Genomic DNA, 24006 nt, shown 5'->3' with positions numbered 1-24006 from the left:
GGGCAACCAGCCCGCTCCCGGCTGTCCTTCAGACAGGCCAAACCCGGGGGGGGGGGGGGGAAACACACAAACTGGGCTTGGTTTTGGCTTGTGAGTTGCTTGCCGGCTAGCTTTGGGCTTGTAGCTTGTTGCTTTTTCTATTATCTGTTTGGACTGGCTCCTGGCAAGCCGGGGCCAGGGGCGGCGAGGGGGCCAGGGGCGGCGAGGGGGCTCCCGTCGCACCGAGCGGGGGGGGTCCCCGGCGCCCGCTTGCTTTGAGATGGGCTCAGGGGGATGTTTGGAAGAAAGCCGGGGCGCTTCTCCCCCCGCTGAAGGCGCCCTGCCCGGCCGGGGGGAGACCCGCACACGCCCGGGCGGCTCCCAGGACGGCTCAGGTGAAGCCCCGGACGCCTCCGAGCCGCCCCGGGGCGGAGCCAGGCGGGAACCCGGCCCACGGGCGCGGGGAGGGGGGGCCCGCTGCGGAGGCGCCGGCGCCGGCGCAGCCCCCGCCCTGCGCGCCTGGCGCTCCGCGGGGGCTGCCGGCTGCTTCCCCCGCCGGCCGGGCAAGGGACCGCAGTCCCAGCCCTCGCTCGCCGCCGCCGGAGAGCCGCGCCCCGCCGCTCGCCCCTGCGGAACACAGGTACCGGCTCCGCGCCGTCGGCGGCTCGCCAGCCATCGGGGGGCCCGGGCTCCAGCGCGGGGGGTGTTAAGGGGTGCAGCGATCAGGTCGCTAAATAAGGCAGCGCCAATACTCCGGGGCTCTTTCCTTGCGCCCTGCACCGCTCACCTTGGGCGAGGAGGGGCTGGTCAATCCCTTAGGAAGAGGAGGCGGCGGGGGGGCGTCAGGAATGTGTTTGCCTGGCAGAGGCGGGCAACGCTTGGCAAGGGGCGAGGGACTTTCCCTTTAAATCCCCAGGTGCCCGCCTGTACAATCACTGGCCCTCCCTGGATTTCGGCCAAGGGACCCTGCAACCAGCTGAAGATCTGTGGCTAGTGGACTGAGCCGCCCAGGAATCTCTCATTCCGGGGGCTGGCAGGGAAGGGGGGGGGGGCTAAAGGGACCCACTTATTTGAGACGTGCCGCTGCAAAACTACTAAAGACAGGGCTTTCGTACCCATGGGTACTCATGTAAAACGGACAGGCTGGGGCCAGGTGCGTCTTTGATCCCTCAGGAAGGCCCTGAGTTTTAAGGCGCACCTGGCTAGGTGGATGCATGGGTATTTTTCAGCCTCTTGCTAATGAGGCAGTCCTGCGGTGGGGTTTTGGTCAGAAACGTTTCGATGGCTCTGGGACTGGCAGGCTGCTGGTGAGCAACTCCGGAGATCACAGAGGAGTCTTCGCTGGGTGCGTCTACGCCGCCCTCGGGGGCGCGCCTGGCTCAGGCTAGCTGCCTGCCTCTGGGCTCGCCCTATCCCCCTTGGTCAGAGCTCCCCGGGCTAGCCTGGAGCTGCAACGTCCACACCGTTCTCTTTAGCCCACTAGCTCGAGTAAAGACTGCGTGCTCTGCTTTTCCAGTCAGCAGGAGCTAGACGATAAGGGGGTCAGTCTGGGGGGTAACTTCCTTTGAGGGTTTGTATTAAAAATTCCAGTCCCAGGGTGCATTACAATGCGCTGGAAGTGGCTCAGGTTAGATTGCAACGACAGTTCGGCCGGAGAGCGATTGCGTGTCTTCCCCCCGCCCCCCCCGTGTCTGCTGGATCTGTCTGGCCAGCCCCGGGGAGTAGGGAGCCCCCCAACTAAGGGTGGGGATGAATTCCATTGCCATTAAACAGCGCATCCTCCAACGGCCCCCCACACCTACGGCCACTCCCCACAGCTGAGCAAAAGGATCCTGGAAAACCTTCCCACAGCAGCAGCAGGGGAGGGCTCAGCTGCGTGAACAACTGTTGGTCAGACCACGAGGCAGGCAGGTATGGATAAGCCCGGCCTGGGGGCTGTGAAGGCTCGTTGGGCTGGGCGATAGCTTCATTCCAGCTAGGGCTGAGCGATCACTTTATCCACTGATCCAGCCATACAAGGTCTGACTGCAGAGCCTAGTTCAGGGGGTTTTTCAACCTTTTTTCATTTGCAGCCCCCTAAAAATTGTTGAGCGGAGGCACAGACTCCTTTGGAAATCTTAAACCACTGCCCTAGTCCCAGCAACTCAGTCTTGTCCCTTGCCGGAGCCCTTCCATCTCTTGTCCCTGTGACCCTATAGCCGGTTCACCTCCGCAGACATAGTCTTGTGGTGTTGGACCATGTTGAACCGCCTGGCGGTGCCAGCCCTGAAGAGAACTTCACTCTGACGATTCACTGAACATCTGGGCTCACCCACCCCTGCGTTTTAACAAGGAGGGTTGCATCTGCCCCTGCTAGTACCACCTCAAGTGAGGTCTACCTCAGCCTTCCCTTGCAGAACCGCTGACACCCCAGAGAACCCTTGTTGTCCCAAGGGATGCCTAGTGTGGATTTCAGATCATGTCAGCTCGCTCTTGGTGGTTCCAGCTAGCACTCAGGCTTTGTCCAGAGCAACAAGTGCATGGATCTGCTGGTTGCTGGTCTTCCAGCAGAAGCCATAAGAGACCAGTTAGAATCCTCTGCACTGTCTATGCGGCTCTGATCTGTAGCGCTCGCACAAATCAGGCGGTGATGATAAATGCTACATATTTGATCGCCGTCCAAATCTTAATCCAGCAATTTGGAGGGAGGGGAGTGGGCAAAAGGTGGAGAGGGAGGAAATCGGAAAGCGACAGGTTTGTAAACAGCAGCAGTAGTGGTGGGAAAGGGGATCTCTGCTGATCTCTTGCCATAGTGGCAAGCGCAGTTCCCAAACCTTGAGGTAGCACGGCTCTGGTTTTGATGGAGGCAGTTTTCCTAGCTGTGTGAGAGCAGCCGTCCCTCTCAGTGAAAGAGCCCAGGGGGCTGATACAGGACTACTGAGTTCTGTTGAGACCACCAGGGGAACTAATTGGTGCCGGTATGGGTGGTGGTTTCATCATGTGGACACCTGCTCACGCGTAACCAGACCGAGACCCACCAACTCATTTCCCAGCAGCTCCAAAGCAGCTGTTTCATGGCACCAACGTAGATGAAAGGCTCTCCCATCCCCTTTTTGAGGCTGGCATCTTAAAACCATGGTTTGGTGGAGGGAAAGGGTGTAAAAGGCATAACAATGAGAATGGGAAAGTCATGACACACAGTGCTGGAATGAATGCTAGGTTGTGGGTCATGGGAAGTGATGGGGAAAGCCAACTACAAACCCTTTATTTTAGAAGGGCTTACGGCTGTTTGTTAACAATTAATGAATAGGTCATGACCATTCACCACCCCACTGCTGCACTGCCCAGGACCCGTGCTGACATCTGTGTAGGAGGCTGGTGAAGTGTGCGGGTGACAAAGCACTAACGCAGCCCAAGGAATCGTCCCCCTGGCACAAGGCAGCCGTAAAGCCGGCCAGAGGAAGATCCCCCCCATTGGAGGGGGATCCCACAGAGCCAGTGTAGCAACTCCTCTGCTACACCCATTCCTGGCTGTTGGCATAGGGAGTGTGGCTGGGAACAAGGTGGGTGGACAGAGCTTCCCAGGACCCCGCCGATCCCAAGCTTCCATAACAGGCCCTTGGAGTCACTGGCAGCCAGTGTAAGTGACAGCAGGGCATGAGACTGCTCTGATTGATGCTGGGGACTGGACCTGCACACAGGCGAGCAGCCCAGGATCAGGGGCCATCTCAAAGCCGTCTTTGCCTCCACCCCATCCCAGCGTGCACTGTGCATACCAGGGTTGAGATTGTGTGCCCAGAAGGTGAAGCCCAGTGGAGCTTGGGGACAAAGCTGGCTTTAAGACACTTCTGTGACCTCAGGATTTGGGGCTACGTTAGGGACTTAAATGACTTTCCAGGATAAACTAGAATACCACTGGGGGTGCTCCAATCCACAGCAGCCTCCCATGGGTGGCTCTGTAGTCCTGAATAGCCCAGAGTCTCACAGGGGATGTGCTAAGGACACGTTCCCTCCTGCCTCCACCACACCTTCCCAGATCAGGTGGGGGTGCCCTGGTCTGTGAGAGGGGCACTCTGGGGTGGACTGGCAGGGGGTGCAGGTCATGACGGGGTGCACTGGTCTGGGTGAGTGGGACACTCTGGGGTAGAATAGCAGGGGGTGCAGGTCAGGGTGAATTTTCTCCCTGCCCCTTGTAGCACAGTTCCAACCTCTATACATTGCTGTCCCTGGGTCCCAAGTTGAGATCAGGGCCCATGACTCATTGGAAAAAATCCCTAAGTGGCCTTGGTTTTGTCACCAAAGCCACAGTGTGACAGACACCCAGCCTCACCTGTTATGGATCCCAAGGGAAAACCAACCCCCCACCCTTCAACAAAATCCCAAGAATGTATGCCAAGCGCTGCCTTTCCCTTTCCAGGGGAGAGCACAAAGGCTTTTGTGAGGTCTGATGCATGGCCCCAGGTTGTGTGACTCACTCCATGCTCCGAGGGACTTGGCAGGTTACCGATTGCGCTTGAGTGTCACATGAGTTTATGCCATCCCCTAGGAATTCTGCATTCATTGAAATGCCACAAACATTCAGCCAGCCGTGATCAGACTACAAAGGAGTCTATAAAGCACAGCGAGGCTGCTTTACCCAGCCCAGGAACATTTCCAAGGTCTCTTTGTACATAATGCTGCCAGCTTTCTCAGGACTTCCAAAGTCACAGACACACATCTTTGGGTCTGATTCTGCAATCCCAATCCCTGCCTTTACCCCTGTATTGTGCCATAGACTTCCATGGCATTTTTCTTGATTGACATGCATTCAACTGAGAGCAGAATCTGCCTCCTCCTCATAAAAAGGTCTGAGACTCCCATGACATCGCCCTGTCTTTGCCACATCTATGACTCCCAGGATCAGAATAATGTGTCTTACGCCTAGCAGGAGGGGAGTGGCAAAAAAGGCCCAGCCAGGAGTCAGCACAGACAGAGGGGAGTAGGGCTTGTTCCATAATGAGTTTCATGCTTCCAAATTGTTGACCTATTCAGGCACTTACAGAGGGATTGTCTGCAGGGATCTGTTGGCATGATGCTAATACTTAGCATCTCTCCTCCCAAGATCTCAAAGCCCTTTATGTTATCCCTATCTTATACATGACGGTATCTGAGGCACAGAGAGATTGTGTTTTGCTGAACGCCACCCAACGAGTCAATGACCAAGCTGGGAATAAGAAAAGGAGTACGTGTGGCACCTTAGAGTCTCTTTTCTTATTGTGAATACAGACTACCACGGCTGCTACTCTGAAACCTGCCAAGCTGGGAATAGATCCCAGATCTCTGGACTCCCAGCACTAATCCCTGTACCATCCAGAACCTCTGTCTTTTTTGCTCTTTCCCGCATGTTCACTGGCACCCATAGGTGAATGTCACTCCACAGCTATTGTAACTCAGTGACTGCATTTACCTTGCACCTTGTATCCGGAGAGCCCCAAGCAGCCAACAAAGTGATTACAGTCTGTGTGTGCAGGAAAACATTGAGTACACACTTGTGTGCGTGTCTGGATCACTTTACCCCATCCTGCCGTCCCACCACATCCCCCTACGGAAATGCACCACTAGAGAGGAGGGCAGCAGTTTAAAAGCATGCAGTGTCACTGTCTGGTACGGTTCATGCCATGAGTGCCAACCTCAGGGCCGACACCACAAACTGGTGGTATGTTCTGTAATTAGATTTCACCACCCCAGTAACAAATATGACCTCCTGGATCATGGTAACAGTCTGGCCATGGAATCAGACACAGTCCCCTTGGGCACTGCAGTCTGTCTTGCCACCCAGGCAAGCTGGGCTGTGTGATAAATGGTCACTTACTCAAAAGTCACAAAATATTCACTTTGCTCCCAGTGCCGAGAGACCAGTCACTTACCCCAGGTCAGTTTGTACCTTAGATCTCACACTAAAGACCATGTTGGTAGCCAAGACTATAGTAAACTAACTAGGAAAAAGAAATGAGTTATTTACAGGTTAAAGCAGACACCATATAAGCACATGTGAGCTACAGTCTGTGGTTCCAAAAGATGACAGAGGTAGTCATCTGTCCACTGAATGTCTTTTAGGGGTAACCCAGGTTGACTCTGGGGATCTCTGCCTTTGTTTCCTAGCTTCAGCCCGATGAGAGTTCAAACCTCAAAGAGATAACTGTTTCTTCTAATTTGTTAGTCTAAGGTGCCACAAGTACTCCTTTTATTTTTGTTTCTTCTTGTGAGCTTCTCTATATACCCTTCCCCCAGAGCTCAAACCAATGGGATGAGAGCTCCTGCATGTAACTTCTTCATGGGTGGATGGGGCAATCAACAAAGTTTGTCCTACAATGGAACCATTTAGTCTTGATGGTCCTTCTCGATGGGCAGGGGGAACCACTCTTCCTGTCTAGGTTCGTGAGTTCAGACCAGGCACTTTTACAGTTATAAAGCAAAACTTATTACGTTATAGCACGGGACACAGACATTACAGGAAAGATTAATGCATGCCACAACTTAGTGTTTAATGTTTAGACTCATCTTTACAAATCTAACGCCTACCTTTGTACAATATTTGCTGCAAATATACAACCATGGTTGAACAATGATCTATACGGTCATAGGTTATGTCAGTAACGTCACAACAGGTGAGCTGGTCTGGTTTCCACCTATGAATTTGTAAGTGCTCAGCTGAAACCTACAGCCTTGGCAAGAGCTGGCACCTGGTTTACCAGCACCATGCATGCATCAGCACTTCACATCTGTCCAGGATACATGGAAGAGTATTGTAACCCATTGAAACCACAGGAGAATTTTAGGTGGAGAGAAGACACGAGCTGGAATGTGGACAGTCCACCAAGGCAAAGCATCATGGTATCTTTCACAACCATGAGTGACCCAGATGAAGACAGCATCTGCCCCCAATGCTATATTAGGTTCTCATTTCAACACTGAGTGTGAGTAGGGTGCCCTCTCAGCAGTGCTGCTCACAGCACTTGGGTTTTCCATTGAAGTCTCCTATTGAGGTGGGTAGCTGGACCCTCCTGTCTTTTATGAGATCTCTTGACAGCAGCACCCTAGTCTCAAAGCGAAGTGAGTACTGGTCACCTTCTGTTCCCTTTAATGCTATAGTGTTTTATGTCACAGGCATGCCTCTTGGTTCTTTCTCTGCCCTGCTGGTCAGACCATGGACAGTCTAATCCTGTTGTCCAATTCTGAAAAGATAGCAGGAGAGTAGATGTCCAGCTGAGTGCTATGGTATGTCGAAGCAAGCTGAGCTCAGCAGGACAGGTCCGTGGTTGGTGTGTAGGAAGCTAAAGGCAAGAGACATTGAGGGACTGACAATGCTGGTGTAGCCTCTGACCTCAGCGGATGGTTCTCAGAAACAGGATTGCAAAAGGACAGGACAGTGTGGTGAGCATTGCAAGACACTGGCTGGCTGGCTGGCCTTGTGACATTATTTCCAGCTACCCAACTTCAGAGCCATGAGCAAGGCAGCGTCCGGTGGGGAGATGTACCAGGGGGTCAGCTCCCCGGGCCCAGTAGAAATATGCACCAATGTGATCGGAGCGTCCTCTTTAGTATCTTAGCAACATCTTGGCCATGGTCACTGTTGAATCCAACATTCAGCTCCTGACCCTGCAGTGCTGAAAAGGTTTCTACTGCTGCCTCTTAAACGCTTATCTGATCACATGGCCACAGCATCACAGAGACACAGCTTGCATGTGTACTAAGCGAACGGGGTGAGGGGCTATTATTATTATTATTATTAGTGTTGCAATTCTGAGAAGATACAAATGTGCTTCCAGACCACACGGCAAGCCCTGCATATCTGCAGGGAGCAACTTCCTGCTCTGGCTCAGACAAAAAACACTTCATGAATGAGAAGATGGAAGAGTCAAAGATGGAATAAGTAGGTTGTCCAGGCTTTCCCCAACTACTGTGTAATGCCTTTTGAGTATCTAGGGAGGCAACATCGCCACAGGATGATGTCAAACCCTGACAATTAATTAGTGATACATTATTTATATTGTGGGAGAGCTTAGAGACCAGCACCCCATTGTGTAGGTCCTGTACATACACACAGTAAGAGACAGCTCCAGCCCAAAGAGCATACAGTCTCAGACCAAAGGAGCGTGACCATATGATCATCCCCATTTCGCAGATGAGCCAGGAACTAGACCCTAGTCTATTGCCTTAACCTAACCTCCGGCAAGCCACAGGATCACTCCTCTGAAATAGTCGTCGGTCCGGAAAGCTTGAGGGTGGGTGGCCACCAACCCATCTCCTTTACAGTCCATTTATAGCTCTTGCAGAAGCTACAGCCTTTCCGGTTCATTGAGCAAAATGCTGGAAGTTCCACATTCAAAGCAGGAGCAACCAGCGTTGCATTTTTAGCCAACCCAGCTAGAACACTTTAGGAAACGAGCAGTCTAAACCTTCAGCCCCCAGACAATAGCTCTTACCACGTATCTGCCTGAAAAACCACAAATGCCGATAACCGTCTGCGCCAATAGTTCCCTCTTCCACTGTTCGCAGCTCACAAGGTGAGGTTAGCACTTTATTTCCTCACCCCGCTTTCTCATTCCGAGTCCGCTAATTTAGTGGCCCGAGCCAGCTCCCAGCAAAGTCAGAGGGGGTCTTCCCATTGACTGTAATGAGTTCAGCCCCCTGTGCAGCCATGTCTGTTCTTTTTTCCTTTTCAGTAGAAGTCAGACTGTAGGACTGAGAGGTTCAGTGTGTATACCATTACCCATGATGCATCATGCTTGAGGTTTCTTTGAAGCCAGTATTAGTGATATGGGGTATTTAATAAAAGACAGAGCTGGCTGAAGACCGAGAAAATGTTTGGCAAATCTTAGTTTCCATTCAGCTCAGCTGTATGCAAATCCTTTCGTGATGGCAAATACACAATGCTTCAAAACTGGTCTGCATGATTCAGATGAATGAGTGTGCCTTCAGCCACTTGCAACTCAAACGGCCCGTTCTGCAGCTCAAATGCCAACATTATGAATAATGCGTGAGCTGCCATTTGTTCATTAGGGATGTTTTTGAGTTGTTTGCACATCCCAACCAGCTCTTAAAAGGAGAGGCAAAAATTCAGTAAGCAAAATCAGCAAAGAGAATTTGACCTGCTCTACTAGAGTGTTTTTATCTCTGACAAGAAGAAGCAATAGCGGGACTTGCCTCTCCCTTATTTACAGGGTAAGCTGGGCTCTCAGAGGGCTTCAAAGTCGAGTGAATGTATCTCCCCAGCCCCCTAATGGGGCAGGTCAGCAGATATTATCCCCATTTAACAGATAGGGAAATTGAGGCAAAGAATGTTGACATTTTTCCAAAAGCAGGGAACAGAACCCAGGTCTTCTCACTACCGGTCATGCACTTAAGATATAAGACCATCCGTCTCCTTCGTAAGGAAAAAAGATCAAATAGCAAGTAAAACGCAGCTTCCAACAGCATCGCTAACCCCAAGCATTTAAACAGCATGAGATTTTTTTAAAATGCTGCATTCTTTTTATTTGCCTCCTGTTTTCTGAGCCTTTTGCATTCATGTTTCTGAGCTTTTCTCCGTCACCACCAGGGCTCAACACTTACATTCTATGTAGTCTCATGTAGTCAGCCTTACTCCAGGAGCTGGGGCTTTAAGAAAATTCCTTAGTATCACAAGTCTTATGATACCAATCATGACAGCTGGTAACATGGTGCCAACATCCTGCTAACTGTTGTGTACCCAGTTCTTGGGTGTAAGTCCAATTTCACTGACACCAGTTTTATATTCTGTTGGCTCCTATTCTTATTCCCGATTTATACTGGTGTTAGTGAAGTCAGAATCAGGCCCACTTTGTTTCTGGTAGCTGGCACCCTGCATTTGCTGCAGCTAGCTCTAGGCTGGAGCTTTACAGAGAACCAGCCATCTAGGACCCTTCCTCATGCTGAGTAGTCCCATTCTGCATACCGATTTCAGGTACTCCATGCAAAAGGCTGTATATTGAGAGTCAAAGTGGGCTGAGGGTGATGCACAGACCCTGGACTGGATGTCTCTTGGTGAGAGTTAGGGGGCAGAATCAGGAGCCTTGCACAAGTGACATCTGCCTCCGCCTGACCCCAGGATCCTAGCCCATTACACGGCTGCTTTTGCAGCGCAGGGCTTCTGCCATCAGGGGCAGGAAGGGAGGTGCTCCATCTGAGCCTGCATCCCCTCTGATTACTTAATGCCCCTGAGATCCATCTGTACTCTGTTTGTGACTAAGCAGGAACTTTTATGTGCTATTGTTCTCCATCCAGCCCATTGAAGTAACTGAATAGCAGGCCTTGAGGTGGGTTCTAAATATACCGCAAGGCTCGTTCCTAGCTGCGGCCTGGGGGAGATAAGGCTGTTTGTGCTGCCACGGAGGAGGAAGAGGCTGCGGGTTGGTGTCTCAGGATACAAGGATACAGAAAACAGCTCAGTTTGGCCTTGCAGAGCCTGTGGGGAGGAAGGATCTGCCTGGCCCTGGGAGATAGTGATGGGCTTGGGTGGGTTGTCAGATCTCAGGCTGATTAGAGGCTGGGCGTCTGTGGTGAATTTCTAAGAACAAAAAAGCTCTGAGGAGAGGGGAGTGCCAACGATCTGGTGTTCCCATGCAAGACCGCACAGCCCACCATCTGCCTAATGTCTATATAGCTAATGCCGGCCTGTGCATGCAGCTGGTGCATCGGGGCCTTGTGACTACACTGAACCGAAGGGAGAGCCCAGCCCAGGCCGAGGGAGAGCCTGGCACAGGGGGGCCAGGCTCAGGGGTGGCAGGGGCCAGACAACCTTAAGCCTGGTCTCCACGAGCAAACCTCGGGCCTGCGGTAAACCTCCCCCACACCCCACCAGGCTCAGAGGCTGGAGCCTTGGCAAGACACCTGAGCTGTCTGCTGCTCACGACAGAGCTCTGTGAGGCCCAATGCTGGGCCTGCTTTTTGCTAGCACGGATACGTCATCCGAGAGCAGCAACCCCTTCCCCCCCCGACAACTCTAGGGCACAGCGAGGGGCGAGCCAGACCTGGGGAGCCGTGAGCTGGGGCACAGCCCAGTCCTAGGACAGCAGCCAGGCCTGTTATTAATTTGTATTCCCATCGTGCCTAGGAGTCAGGGCCCAGCACCTGTCGAGCAGCGAGGGGAGAGCCTAGCCCTAGAGAGCAGCAAAGTGGGGGGGGAGAGCCCAGCGCCAGCCAGCTGTGGACAGCAGCGATATGAGAAGAGTGCAGCAGCTGCCTGACAGCCTGAGAGAGCTGCTGGGGGATGACTCACTGTCCCACAAAATGTGGGACGGTTTTCAGTGTTAGCTGATGTCCCCTGGGTTCTGGGCTGAGGGCTGTCACCACCGCTGTGATGCTCAGCGCCTCTCCTCTGCTCTCCTCTGCTGTTGGCGTGAGCAATTGCACGAGGTGCAGGGTGATGCCCTAGCCGGTTGAGATGTGCGGCTGCACCATCTGGGACTCCCCTGGGTCAGAGGGATCCCAGCCCTGTTTCAGAGGCCTACACTCCAGCCAAGCAAGCAAAATCTTGGCGCCTCTGTCCCCTCTGAGCTTTCGGGCTCTCCCTGGTGCAGAAGCCCAGAGCCACCCCACAAAAGCCCAGCACTATCTGTTCTTGGGGAGCCCTGCAGGTCAGCATCCAGGGGGCCTGAGAGGTGCTGCTGGGTGAGCAGCACCCTGTGGACCTGATTCGTCATTGCCAAGGGGCTGCTGGGCAGGCCCAAGGACCCCCCTTGCACAGAGCCCCTCGAGATTCACAGAGGTGTGGGCAGGGAGAGGGATGGTCAGGCCATTGCCATGCCTAGCATGTCTGCACCCATCCAAAGCTCCATGGAGCAGGGCCAAACCAGCCCCTGGACAGAGGAGGTGCAAGCACCGGATGGCTCTGCCCCGGGTATGGAACAGCCCCTGGAGAGAAACTGGGCTAGGAGAGAATGTATGACACAGAGGGCAAGAGAGCGGAAGCAGAGGAGAGCCAGCCAGTCCATTTCTTTGGAAAGCGGAGCTGGGATTTGCAAGCCCAGCAGCCAAGAGCCAGGCATTCAGGGGGCTGCCAATCCAGGGCTGTTCCCACAATGCCCAAGCCTTGTCACAGGGCAGCCTTGGCACCCCTACTGCTGGTGTCAGCAGCCCTTCAACTTCAGTACCTAGAGCCCCAGCCCAGCATGCATGGTAAAGAGTGCACCGCCCCCTCCGTGCAGAGATGTCATGCCCCATCTCCAGTAGGTATGAGGGGAACAAAACGCAGCCCCCTGCATTGGCTCAGTGGGCCAAGACCCCTGCTGGGAGCTGGCACCAAGCAGCTGCCGCAGTGACGAATGGCCCCATGCAGAAGCAGGGAGTCTACTTATTTCCTTGAGTGCGCGTTACAGGGGCCTGTATCTGCCTTCCCGGGGGTTTTACGTTTTGGCCATTGTTCAGAGCAAGAAACCCCGTTCTGAGTGTCGCACTGCTTCTGGGCAGGGAGTGCGGCCCTCGCGGAGGGAAATACCAGCTGCCCCATGGGGAATTTAGCTTTCAGTCAAATATTCTGTAATTAACATTTGTAGATAAGTCAATAAAACCCCAACCGACCAATGACACGTTTCCTAGGGGGTGGCAGCGGGGCCAGGTGAACGCAGTGTTGGATGAAGCCAAACCCTCTGACAACCCCATCCAGGGTTGGGATCCTGCTGCAAGGTATCCTGCTAGGACATAACTACATCAATACAGGCCAGCCGTGGAGACACCCCGGCAATGCACCATCAGCCTGTCCCAGCGCAACCGTCTGCTGGTCTCCAATCCAAAATACAGAGATGGGCTTGACTGACCCACGCACGAGAGCTTGGATTGTCTCGCTGGTAGTCACCTGGCTTTAGTGTGAAGCAGGAGAAAGTCAGGCTCCACCTGCATGGGGACTGGAGGTCTCCTTGTGAAGAAAAGGCCCTGAGGAACCAGAGAGAAGTGCCAGCCTAGGGAGTGGAACACAGGGTGAGAGCCTCCTCTGAGAGCACCAAAGGTCTGGCTGCCCCTCCCTGCAGCTCCTCTATTCCAGGAGGACCAGTTCTGGTAGGATGCAGGCTGCCTCCGAAAACACCGTGGTGTATCCTTCCCCATCTGTCTTGTGACTATGGGCCTGTGTGGGAAAAGCTCCCCAGGGAAAGCAAAGCAACACAAATCCACCGCTGTCTTGCCAGTGCCCTGGAACAAGATCCATTTCCCACCCATGTGGTGGTTTTTCAGTCATCCGGCAGAGGTGAGCGGAGCCCAGGTGGCAGAAGAGAAAGGTTTGGAGATGGCATGAAGGACTCAGTCTGTACTCACAGGGCAAAGAGTGCGAACCTGAAGCGCCCCTGTAAGTAGTTACTTAAATAAGGAATGAATGTAGTTTAAAAAGAAAGGAGCCCTCTCTGGATATGAGCGAGCAGGAAGTACACGAAACAAGGAAAAGCTAAAGGTCGCCTGTGTCCCCGGTGAATCAGATTTGATTGGTGCCTCAAAAAAGGAGGGGAGACTGGGGTGGCGAAGGCACCCTCAGGGGAAATGCACCCCGTTCCCGGGGACTGAAAGCCACCTGTGCTTCCCACAGAGAATCTCCACTTGGGGGAGCACCAGAGCTCAGCATGCAAATTTTCCAGGTTTTATTTATTATACAGAGCTGAGGGCTGCCCTGTGCTCTTCAGCCTGGCACCGACCGGCAGGGGAGCCCAGCCCTGCCCTTTGCTCATCATTCCGGCAGGGAGCGAGGGCTAGGAGCTGCCAAGCAGGGCTAATGTCAGGCCCTGCCTTCAAGCAGCTTTGTCCTGGAGCACAGCTTGGCAGTGCCTTGTGTACCCCCCTCCAACAAACAACCCCATCCTGACCATTCTGGAGTCAGCCCAGTGGGCTTCGGAGGGGATCACCCTGATCTCTGCTGAAATACGGGGCCTCGAGGGGAGGGGAGGAGAAGCTGTGAAATGGACGGGTCTCTGAGCCACAGCTCATTGTCGGGGCATTGCACTGCAGAACAACATCGCACCCACCACAGGGCGTGCTTCAGAGCCAGCCTCCCCATGCTTCACACCCAGGCCACAACGCCAGCGAGGACCAGAAATCACTAGTTTGCTGAGGCCTGGGGTGTGCTACAAACTACAACACTCCCAGCCCTGCTGCAGAGCTTGAACCGCTTGAGTCCAAACCACATAGACATACAAAGCACCAGCCATGCACTGAGGGCCACTTGTGGTTACCTCCCCTCAGCTGGGGCCCTGCCCATCCTTAGTTACACCTCACAGCCCTCACTAATTACCATCTGTAGCAAACTGTGTAATCTGCACCTTCAAGAGGAGGAGAGAGGACAATGAGTCCCATAACTGCTCCGTGTAGTCACCAACCACCCCCTTCACAAAGCCAAGCGCCGGAGCCTGGAAGTCCTGGATCGCCCAGGAAACCAAGTCTCCTGGATAGCACTGCCAGGGCTGAGCATATCGTGACAGCACTCCTGTAACACGGTGTGCCCTCGCCACCACAGCACCTCCTGCTGGTTACCTCGGGAATTAGCTCATCCCAGCCTCAGTGCGCCTCCTGCTGGCCAGTGTTTCCCTACCGGTACCCGCTTCCTTTCCTTCTCCACCACCGTAGTTCAGGTCCCGCATCCCTCCCAGCCTGCAGTGCCCCTTCTCTTAGGTACTCCCCTGCAGTGGTGCCCCCACACTCAGGGTCCTCCCCTCCCTGGGGAACCCCAATCCCCTAAGACCACCTCATCTCAGTGACCCACTGCCAGTCTTCATCTAGCCCCTTCCCTCAGGGGCAAACTGCAGCCTGAAGTGGTCACTCATCATCAGCCAGGGGGTTGGACCTGCTGCCTCTTCCTCCCCTGGCTGCTTCCCCACAGCCCAAGGACCTCCTCCAGCCCTGACAGCAAGGCCTTTTCTCCATCAGGCAGCCAGGTCCATCTCCCTCCGCAAATGGAGAGAGAGGGACTGCCTGCCATCTGGCCCTGCAGCCCTTTTATAGGGCCCAGCCTGGCCCTGATTGGCTGCCTCCCCGCCTTTTCTGATTGGCTCTCCGTCCCAGCCCTCTCCAAGGGCTGACTTTTAACTCTTTCAGGGATGGAGCGGGGTGACCGTCCTGCTACAGCTCCCCACTCCTGGATAACATCATGCATCTCTGGCTATAGCTGATTCCCTTGCAAAGAATCATAGATATGAAGGTTCCAGAGTAGCAGCCGTGTTAGTCTGTATTCACAAAAAGAAAAGGAGGACTTGTGGCACCTTAGAGACTAACCAATTTATTTGAGCATGAGCTTTCATAAGCTACAGCTCACTTCATATGAAGGGCAGGCAGGGACCTTGAGTGGTTCTCAAGTTCAGCTCCCTGCACTGAGACAGAACCAAGTCGTGAGGTCTTGCAACACACAGCTTTATGGGAAAGCAATGTCAGCACAGCCCGGGATCAAGAGAGGGTGGGAAACCGCAGCCCCCACTCTGGCTCCCTTTCCCAACATGGCTTCATTCGGTGAGCAGCACAAGTGCCTCAGAAACAGGCCAGGATGAAGCTGATACAGCGTGCGCCAGCGTGTGGAGGAAGGGGAAATGGTGACCGTGCACCCAGGCTGTATCCCTCCCCAGCTTCAGGGTGTGCTGCCTGACACCTGGGCGCTGCAGTGACCCCTGAGAGGGCAGCGTGTGCGGGCTCCTGGCTCGATGCATTTCCTGAAAGCAGAAACAGCGGCGATGAAAATACCTGGGGCAGCGAATGGTGCGCCAGGGAGACCTGCAGTCAGGTCTAGAACTCGCCAGGCTGCTAGCAAGAAAGCAGCTCTGGGGCTGGAGAGCAGAGAAGAGGAACGAAACAGGCCAAGGGGCTGGGCCCTGACAGCCAGCTGCACCATGCCAGGGGCCACGTAAGGGGTGGTTTTCAAAAGCCTGCAGACTTGGCTTGACTCTGCTCCTGCTGAAGCCAATGGTCAGACTTCCACTGACTCCAGAAACAACTCTAAGGGAAAGGGTGAGGGTGGTGTTGAATCTTTAGCAAAATCTTCCTTTCTCCCAAATGTTAATTAGTCATTAGAATTAAATAGGCCTCAACAACTACAAAGCATTTTAAACTGCCTAACTACAACTTCTGGCCCCTTAACTTTCAGCCTCTTGTGTCATCATTTTACTAGTTTTCCAGCCACCATAGGCCACGTCTGCTGTCATAACCATACAGCTAAGGGTAACCTAGAATTCCTCCTTACCTGTAAGGAGTTAAGAAGCTCAGATAACCTGGTTGGCACCTGACCAAAAGGACCAATGGGGAAAGAAGATACTTTCAAATCTGGGGGAAGGCTTTGTTTGTGCTCTTTGTTTTGTGTTCTCTGGGGAAGCAGAGAAGCATCAGGTCAGAAAACTCCTCCTAAAATCATGCTAAAATGAATCTCGGTATTGCAAAAAGAGTAAGTAAATAAAGCAAGGCGTGTTAGATTATCTTTTGTTTTTAGCTTGTGAATTTTCCCTGTGCTAGGAGGGAGGTTTATCCCTGTTTTTTGTAACTTTAAAGTTTTGCTTAGAGGGGAATCCTCTGTGTTTTGAATCTGATTACCCTGTAAAGTTAACTTGCATCCTGATTTTACAGAGGTGCTTCTTTTACTTTTTTTTCTTTATAATAAAGTTCTGTTTTTAAGAATCTGATTGGGGTTTTTAGTGCCCTAAGAACCCAAAGGTCTGGTCTGTGTTCATCTGGTTTACCTATTTGGTTGGTAGATTATTCTCAAGCCTCCCCAGGAAAGGGGGTGAAGGGGTTTGGGGGGATATTTTAGGGAAACAGGAACTCCAAGTGGTCCTTTTTCCTGAATCTTTGTCTAACTCACTTGGTGGTGGCAGCAGTACCCATCCAAGGACAAGGAAGGATTTGTGCCTTGGGGAAGTTTTAACCGAAGCTGGTAGAAATAAGCTTAGGGGGCCTTTCACGCGGGTCCCCACATCTGTACCCTAGAGTTCACAGTGGGAAGGGAACCCTGACATCTACCCTGGGGGAAATTTTGCGCTTTTCCCTCGTTGCTAGAACCAGTCTGTCTGCACTAGATGTTAGCAATTTTGGGAGTCCTAGTGTAAATGACCACCCAGGAGACAGGATGAAAGACTGTGGGTATGTCTACATAGCAAAGAAAAACTCGCAGCTGGCCCGTGCCAGCCAACTCGGGATTGCGGGGCTCCGACTGCAGGACTGTGTCACTGCTGTGTAGATTTCTAGGCTTGGGCTGGAGCCTGAGCTCTGGGATCCTCCCACCCTGCAGGGTCCTGGAGCCAGGGCTCCAGCAATGAAATAGCCCCCCAGCCTGAGGCCCGCAAGCCTGAGTCTGCTGGCCCAGCCCAGCTGGGGGGGTTTCATTGCTGTGTAGGCCTACCCGGACAGGCAAACATATATCACCCAGGGAGGGAGAGGGAAATGGAGAGAGAGAAGATAGAGGAATGGGCTGATTATTAGGTGAGAGGGCTGGATCGGGTCCGGAGATGTAGAGTCGATGGAAAGGAGTGAAGACTGGGCGTAGGCTGGAAGGGAGGATGTGTGAGAAGAGGAGGACAGAGAAGATTGACAAAGGGGGACGCAGAAAGAAGGAGGGAATGTGAGAGGAATGGAGAGAAGGAAATGGGCTTAATTCAGAGTGGAACAGAGCCTCCCCCACAGCCCCTTCTACTCCCCCAGGAGGCGGGCAGGCCAGCATTCCCTCATCAGACGCTACTTCAGAGCAGCTGTCAGGCCCTGTTGTCTCATTCCCTGGCCTATCTGCCAGCTCCTTGGCTCACATGGTGCCAGACAGCATTGGGCAAAGCGAAGCTCACGCTGCGAGCCAGAGTTTCCGAAGAGCAGCTGCGCAGGGGCTCCAGTCACTTTGCTCTGCCGTGCTGATCAACACCCTAGTTTGTGGTGTGGTTAGACAAAGAAACTGCTCTAAAAATGAACACGCAGGGCCGCGCAGCCTGGAGGTGGGGCCGTGGCTGCTGCAGGTGGAGGTAGCATTCAGGCAGGAAGCACCCACTCTGGCCTTCAAGCTAAGAGTGCTGGCCCATTGATGTAGCTGGGCTGGTGTAAGGAGGCATGTGGCACTGTTGGCACCCCCTGCTGGCATCTGAAGCTGTGAAGACCACTCCTCCTAGCACTGCATACTACCATCCCCTGGCGCGTTGTTTGCATAGCAGCTGTGACAGATAGGGCTCATAAACTAAGCTTGATCTGTGTTTGCATTGGAAACCTCCAGCCTCGGTTCTCACAGTGGGTTCTTCTGATCTTATTCAAATTGGGAACAGAAGCACGAGCTGTGCAGTTGGCCACGCTAGCAAAAACAGGGGCTGCTGAGCTGTCTGTCCCTGAAGCTGAAGTCACTAAGGGATGGCCAAGAGCATGTCTCATGACTTCCCCTACTCGGAGTTTTCTCTCTGGCCTAGCCAACCTCTGTTCCTCTTCCCTTTATTCCCCATTATCGTTATGCTGGATCTATGCTAACACACTGCAGCCACAGCACAATTGACTCAGACAGAAACCAGTACCTGAGCGCTGGGGTTAAAACCCAAAGACTCGGTTCCCATGAGCGCAGGCAGCTCTCACGCTTGGAGGAGTAACTCCGTGCTGCCTGCCAGAGGGCTGCCGGGCTCTGTGCAGAGCAGAGCGCATAGGGGCTGGCGATTGTAGGGGCTAGCGGTCGGGCTTTGGAAAGTAGCGGCTGCATCCCACACTCGGAGAATCCGCCGAGGTTTAAAATCCTGACTCAAGGGAGGTTTTTCCATTGATTTCACTGACACCAGGATTTCATCCAGAGAGTCTGATTCTAATTTCACTTTCAGGGGCTTTCCCTCAGTTTAATTTAGCTGATCCCAAGGGAGTTTTTACTGATTTACACCTGTGTATGCAAGAGCAGAATCACCCCCAGACGTTCGTAACAGCAGTAAAGAAAAATACACGTATGGTCTTGCTCCAGAGTTTTATACTAGTTCTGCAGCTGCACCTGGAAAGATGTAACCATGGAAGTGTGGCCTGGTATCCTGGGAAAGGAGCAGGTAACAAAGACACCCCAACTTTCCCGTGCAGGCAGGAGGGGGGGAAGGCATGAGCTGACATTTGAGGGGTGGGGGTGGGGAGAGTTTTGACCAGACTATTCAATTCTGAAAGCAGAAAATGGAATGTGGCCAGAGAGATTGTGCAGACAAGCTAGTACCGTGGGCAGGGCCTGTCTCTGTACATGCAAGTACAGTACCTGGCACAGCAGGGCCCGGATTCCTGAGTGGGCCTGTTAGGACTACGGCAATATAAATAATGAACAAAAGCTGTCACTTCCTTTGAGGGGGCCACGAACCCCGGCCCGCACACCCAGCTGAGTTGGTGTGTGGTATGTTTCTACTCTGACGTCCTGCTTCTCACTGTTCTCTTTCTCTCTCCCGCCTCCCCCCCGCACTCACCCCCTTGTGGGTGACACACCCACAGTGTTGCATGTTTGTGTGTTAGAACGTAAATGAGCCTGTGTTGGCTGGTTTTATTATCTGAGAGCAGTAGCGTGGGAAAGGCTGATATACAAGGGCAAAGAACTCGCTGTGAAATCCTCCAGCACTGGAGAAGCAGTAGGGTGGAGGAAGAAATCACAACCCTCGAAAGGGCAAACAGACTCCCTCTGCACTCACAAGTGATTGGTCAGCTAGTCCTGCTGGAAAGTTTGGTTAGTTGCTTTAGTGCTGTGAAGGTGCTGGGTTGACAACCCTTGAGACTGGAGTCCTCCCTTGTAGCCACAGAACAGGCACAAGGAGGGCAGTAGCAAGCTTCCCTCGCGCTCTCCCACCAGTCTCCACGGCTTCGCTGCTGAGAGAGCCTCCACGGGAACACCACTTATGGGAGAATGGGAATCACCGCACTGGATCAGATCAGTGATTCAACAAGGAACCTAAGAGCAGACCAGTGGAGAAGCCAGTCCAATATCCTGTCTCTGGGTATGTCTATCCTGCAATATGAGGTGTGAATGCAGCTCCTCCAGACAGACTCTCATATGCACACTAGCATGGCTAAAAACAGCAATGTAGATGCAGCAGCGTGGGCTGGACAAGCACACTGGGGACCCTGGTTTTCTACTCACGTTGCTGAAACCCACGGTTCTAGTCTTCTGTTTGTAGCCATGATAGCGTGCGTGTATCTGCTGGAGCTGCCATCGCTGCTTTGATTTCATGGTAGACTTCTCCTCTGACAACGGCCAGTCCCACTTACTTCAGAGAAAGGTGCCAAAAACCTGCTATTGGAAAACTGTGGGCTAACCTGCCGAGAGGGGCAGTTACTGTCAGTTGTAGCACTGGGTTTTGGGATGGGGACACCTGTCCTTTAAGAGCTGGATCCAGACCAGTAGCTCTTTTTGCACATGTCCCTGAACAGCTGTCAGAACATTCTGTTCTTTCCTTCTGCTTGATTTCACCTCGTTATAATTTCAGCAGCACCGCGAATCAAAACGGGAGGAAGGAAAATGAGGAGCGAGCCAGGAATCAGATGTAATGCTGTAAAATGGTTATAGAAAAACAGCTGGGGCAGATATGCTGGCTATAGAAGTAGGGGTTGAACTCGAGCAGGGTTTCTCACCCTGTGAGGCACGACCCAAGATTGGGTCGCTAGAATGTATCAAAAGTTTGTGGGGCTGGCTGGGCTCAATTCCCCACTCTGGACATAGTGACCTGGTGCATGGGGTCTCGGTGCCACTCCAGTTTGCCCCAGCCACCCCTCCATCATGACGACACTGGGACAGCTGGGCCAAATTGGAGTGAGTGGTGCTGCAACCCCAGGCACCAGGTCACAACTCCACTTACACAATTATGGCCCCGCCAGGCCAAACCTGAGCCGCACTGCGACCCCAGAGGTCACAACACCCAGAGTGGAGAGCTGAGCCCAGGCAGCCCTGGGGGCCAAGAGCTGGGTGGGAGTGGCTGGTGTCACATTCTCTGATAAATGCTTGCACTCCAGTGTACCCCCAGCCTGCAGGACCTCCCAATGTACCACTCCCACACAGCTAAACCACCCCTCCTGGTCCCCAGCTGTTCTCCCACCACATCCCAGCCCCTTCTGCCCTGGATGCGGGGGAGGAAGAGGGCACTGAGTCATGGCAGGCCATCAAGGTTTACAAATGGGTCCTGAACCCAAGAAGGTTGAGAACCACTGAGCTAGTGTATGGATATTGCAACATGATGATTTGTTTCTACTGCTACTATAAATCCTAGGAGGGACATGAGGGAGGGTTACAGGTGATGGGCCCCCTGCCTGCTGGGCTTGCATGGGCAGACAGCGGATGCTGACCCATGTGCACACTGAATTCTCAAGATTCCTAGAGGTTAAATCCAGAAGGGACCATTACATCAGCTAGTCTGACTTCCTGTCTAGCACAGGTCAGATAATTTCTCTGAGCTACCCCTGTATCAAGCCCAGCAACTTGTGATTGGCTAAAGCACATCTTCCAGAAAGGCAGCTAGTCCAGACTTGAAAACATCAAGAAATGGCAAATTCACCACTTCCACTGATGGTTTATTCCAGTGGTTAATCACCGTCACTGTAAAGACATGCACTTTACTTCTAATTTGAATTAGTTTGACTTTAACCTCCAGGCAGCCATTGGTTCTTGCTCTGCCTTTCTCTGCTAGCTAAGAGAGCCCTTTATTACTCAGTATATTCTCTTCATGAAGGTACTTAGACACCGTAATTGAGTCACCTCTCGGTCTTCTTGTTGAAAAGATGACTAGACTGGACTCCAAGCCTCTCCTAGGCATTTTCACCAGCCCTCTCTTTTCTGTGACCCCTCCACTTTTTTCCAACATCCTGTTTAAAATGTTGCCCCCAGAACTGTACACAGTATTCCAGTATCTACCTCACCTCTTGTTCATATACCCAAGGCCTGCATTAGCCCCTATAGCCACAGCATTGCGCCAGGAGCTCATGTCGGTACAGTTCCATAGGTATGGCCTCTATGCTTTGTTCCCAGATGGAGGACCTTGCATTTGGTTGTATAAAGTACATTCTGTTTGAATTGGCCCAGCCTACCAAGCAATCTAGATTGCTACGTATGACTGCCCTGTTCTCATAATTTTTTTTAACCTCTTCACCAATTTTTCCATCATCTGCAAATTTTAATCAGCAGGGATTTTATATTTATTTCCAGGTCATTGATAAAATGGGATTAAGCCAAAAACATGATACTGAAGATCCGGCCTGTATTTATTCTCTCTATGGAAAGCCAACAGCGATAACCTCACCCTTGTCTCACAAAGACAAATTCCATGGTACTGATTCTTCTCTTCCTCACACCAGTGTAGATCAGGACTAACTCCACCGAAACTTATGGTGTTACCAGTTTTACTTCGGCGTCTCCATTGACTTCAAAAGAGTTACGCCTCACGTACACTGGTCTGGGAAGAATCAGGCCCCATGACTTCAGTTTAGTTCAGAGGGATTGATGGGCTCAGCATTGAGATACCTAGACCATCTAATCTCTAGTACCCTGATTTTCATTTGCATTCAGATCTTCTCTCTACTAAAAAGGGTCACGTTTGAACTCATAAGACATACTGGCAAAAGGCTCGTTCTGTCCGTATAGCTTATCCCAGTTCCCCAGGTGAAATAAGCAAGAAGAATTTTTTGCTGGTATAGCTGCACTTATACTAAGTGCTTTTGCTGGCATAAAAAACCCCCCACACCACTGCGCAAGGTTATTACAAGCAGAATATTCTCCTGTAGACCAGGCCTCAGCCCCTTTACCCCACTCTCGTCGTTTAATGGGTCCTTAAAACTGGTGTTGGTGTAGATGTAACATGACTGCCAGGGTGGTGAATAAATGAGAATCAAGCCCTTGGTCACCGATTCGCAATGCAGCCCAGGTCAGTCGGGGTCAGCAGTTGTTACCAGCGGGTGTCCACTTGGTGGCCAATGTGAAATGAATTGGGCAGACCTAGCACAGTTCCAGTGGGTTTGGTACCGGACTGGCAGACTTTTCAGAAGAGATGACAAGGGTTGACTGGACGCTGGGGACCACGCTACCCCCCTTGCCCGTGGGGTAGTCCTGTTGATTCAGCAACGAGGCACCTGTTCTGCAATAAACTGAGGACTAGACCCCCCCAGGGCTCTCAATCCAGCACTTCCTATTAGCACTAACAAATGGAGCATTGCCTAAGTGCAGCAGAAATATTCCCTCGCTCTCCATGTCCTCTGCATCGGCCGTGCTGGTGGTGATGCACCGAGTCTCTCACTTTTTCCTCCCTTAATACAGTTGGTGTCGCTGAACCCAAAGTGGCTGATCACATAGGGCCAGATCCTCAGCTGGGGTAAATCAGCATAGTTCCACTGCTTTCAGCGGTGCTCCGACTTACAGCAGCAGAGGGGTGTCATGGGCCATTCCCAAAGGCTGTAAAGAGAGAAAATAAAACCCAAGAGAAAATAAATCTAAATGTGACTGGACATCACACTGGCTTCTGTTCGGTTTTGTTACTATTAACTCTGTTTAAAATAGGGGAATTCAAGATTCTTACGGTGCAGGAGCACCTCTCATGGCATTGCCATCATACACTATCCCAGAGCAGCCCCTTCTGCTGCGGTCACCCATTTTGTGTGGGAGGGTACTTGACCCTCCAGCCAGGTCCCTCTGGAGCTTCAACCTTTCTGGTTCATCAGTGTCCTAAATAATGCCCTTCACCCGTACTAAGACGCAGGCAGCAAACCAAGAAATCTGGGGTCTTACTTCAGTTCCAGTCTCTTCACCAAGTAACCTCAAACAAAACCACCACCAGCTTGCTCCTGCTGCTACGGGTTTGAGATTCCATGATCTATTCTGATTCCCCTTTGTCCTCCATCCTATTTTCAGGGCACCAACCCACACGGCCATTTCTCCCGTGTCGTGTCTCGCTCCCTAGGAACCCACCGCAGATGCTAATCTTGGCTCCTTCAGCTTGTTCCTCTCTTCTTTCCCTTATGGATACTTCTTCAGCCTCTCCATGCAGGAGAAAATTTCCACCCTCTGTCTCCCCTGGGCCTTCTCCTCAGGAGAAGAGGATGCAGAATCATCACCTTCTACGGCTCTGAACTCCTTCCTGTATA

General features: G+C 52.5%; 1 protein-coding gene across 1 annotated transcript in view; it reads left to right on the top strand.

Annotated features, from left to right (window-relative positions):
* Positions 1-478: 478 nt before the first annotated feature.
* The window catches only part of LOC311528896 (adhesion G-protein coupled receptor G1-like), a 58089-nt gene continuing 34561 nt past the window's right edge, over positions 479-24006 (top strand). The window contains exon 1 of the mRNA XM_084644392.1: positions 479-619. The gene's annotated coding sequence lies outside the window, so the exon portion shown is untranslated. The remainder of the gene's footprint in view (positions 620-24006) is intronic.

Source organism: Lepidochelys olivacea, assembly GCF_965140295.1.
Source record: "Lepidochelys olivacea isolate rLepOli2 genome assembly, chromosome: 12".
NCBI lineage: Eukaryota > Metazoa > Chordata > Testudines > Cheloniidae > Lepidochelys > Lepidochelys olivacea.
This window is presented reverse-complemented; position numbering and strand designations above follow the sequence as displayed.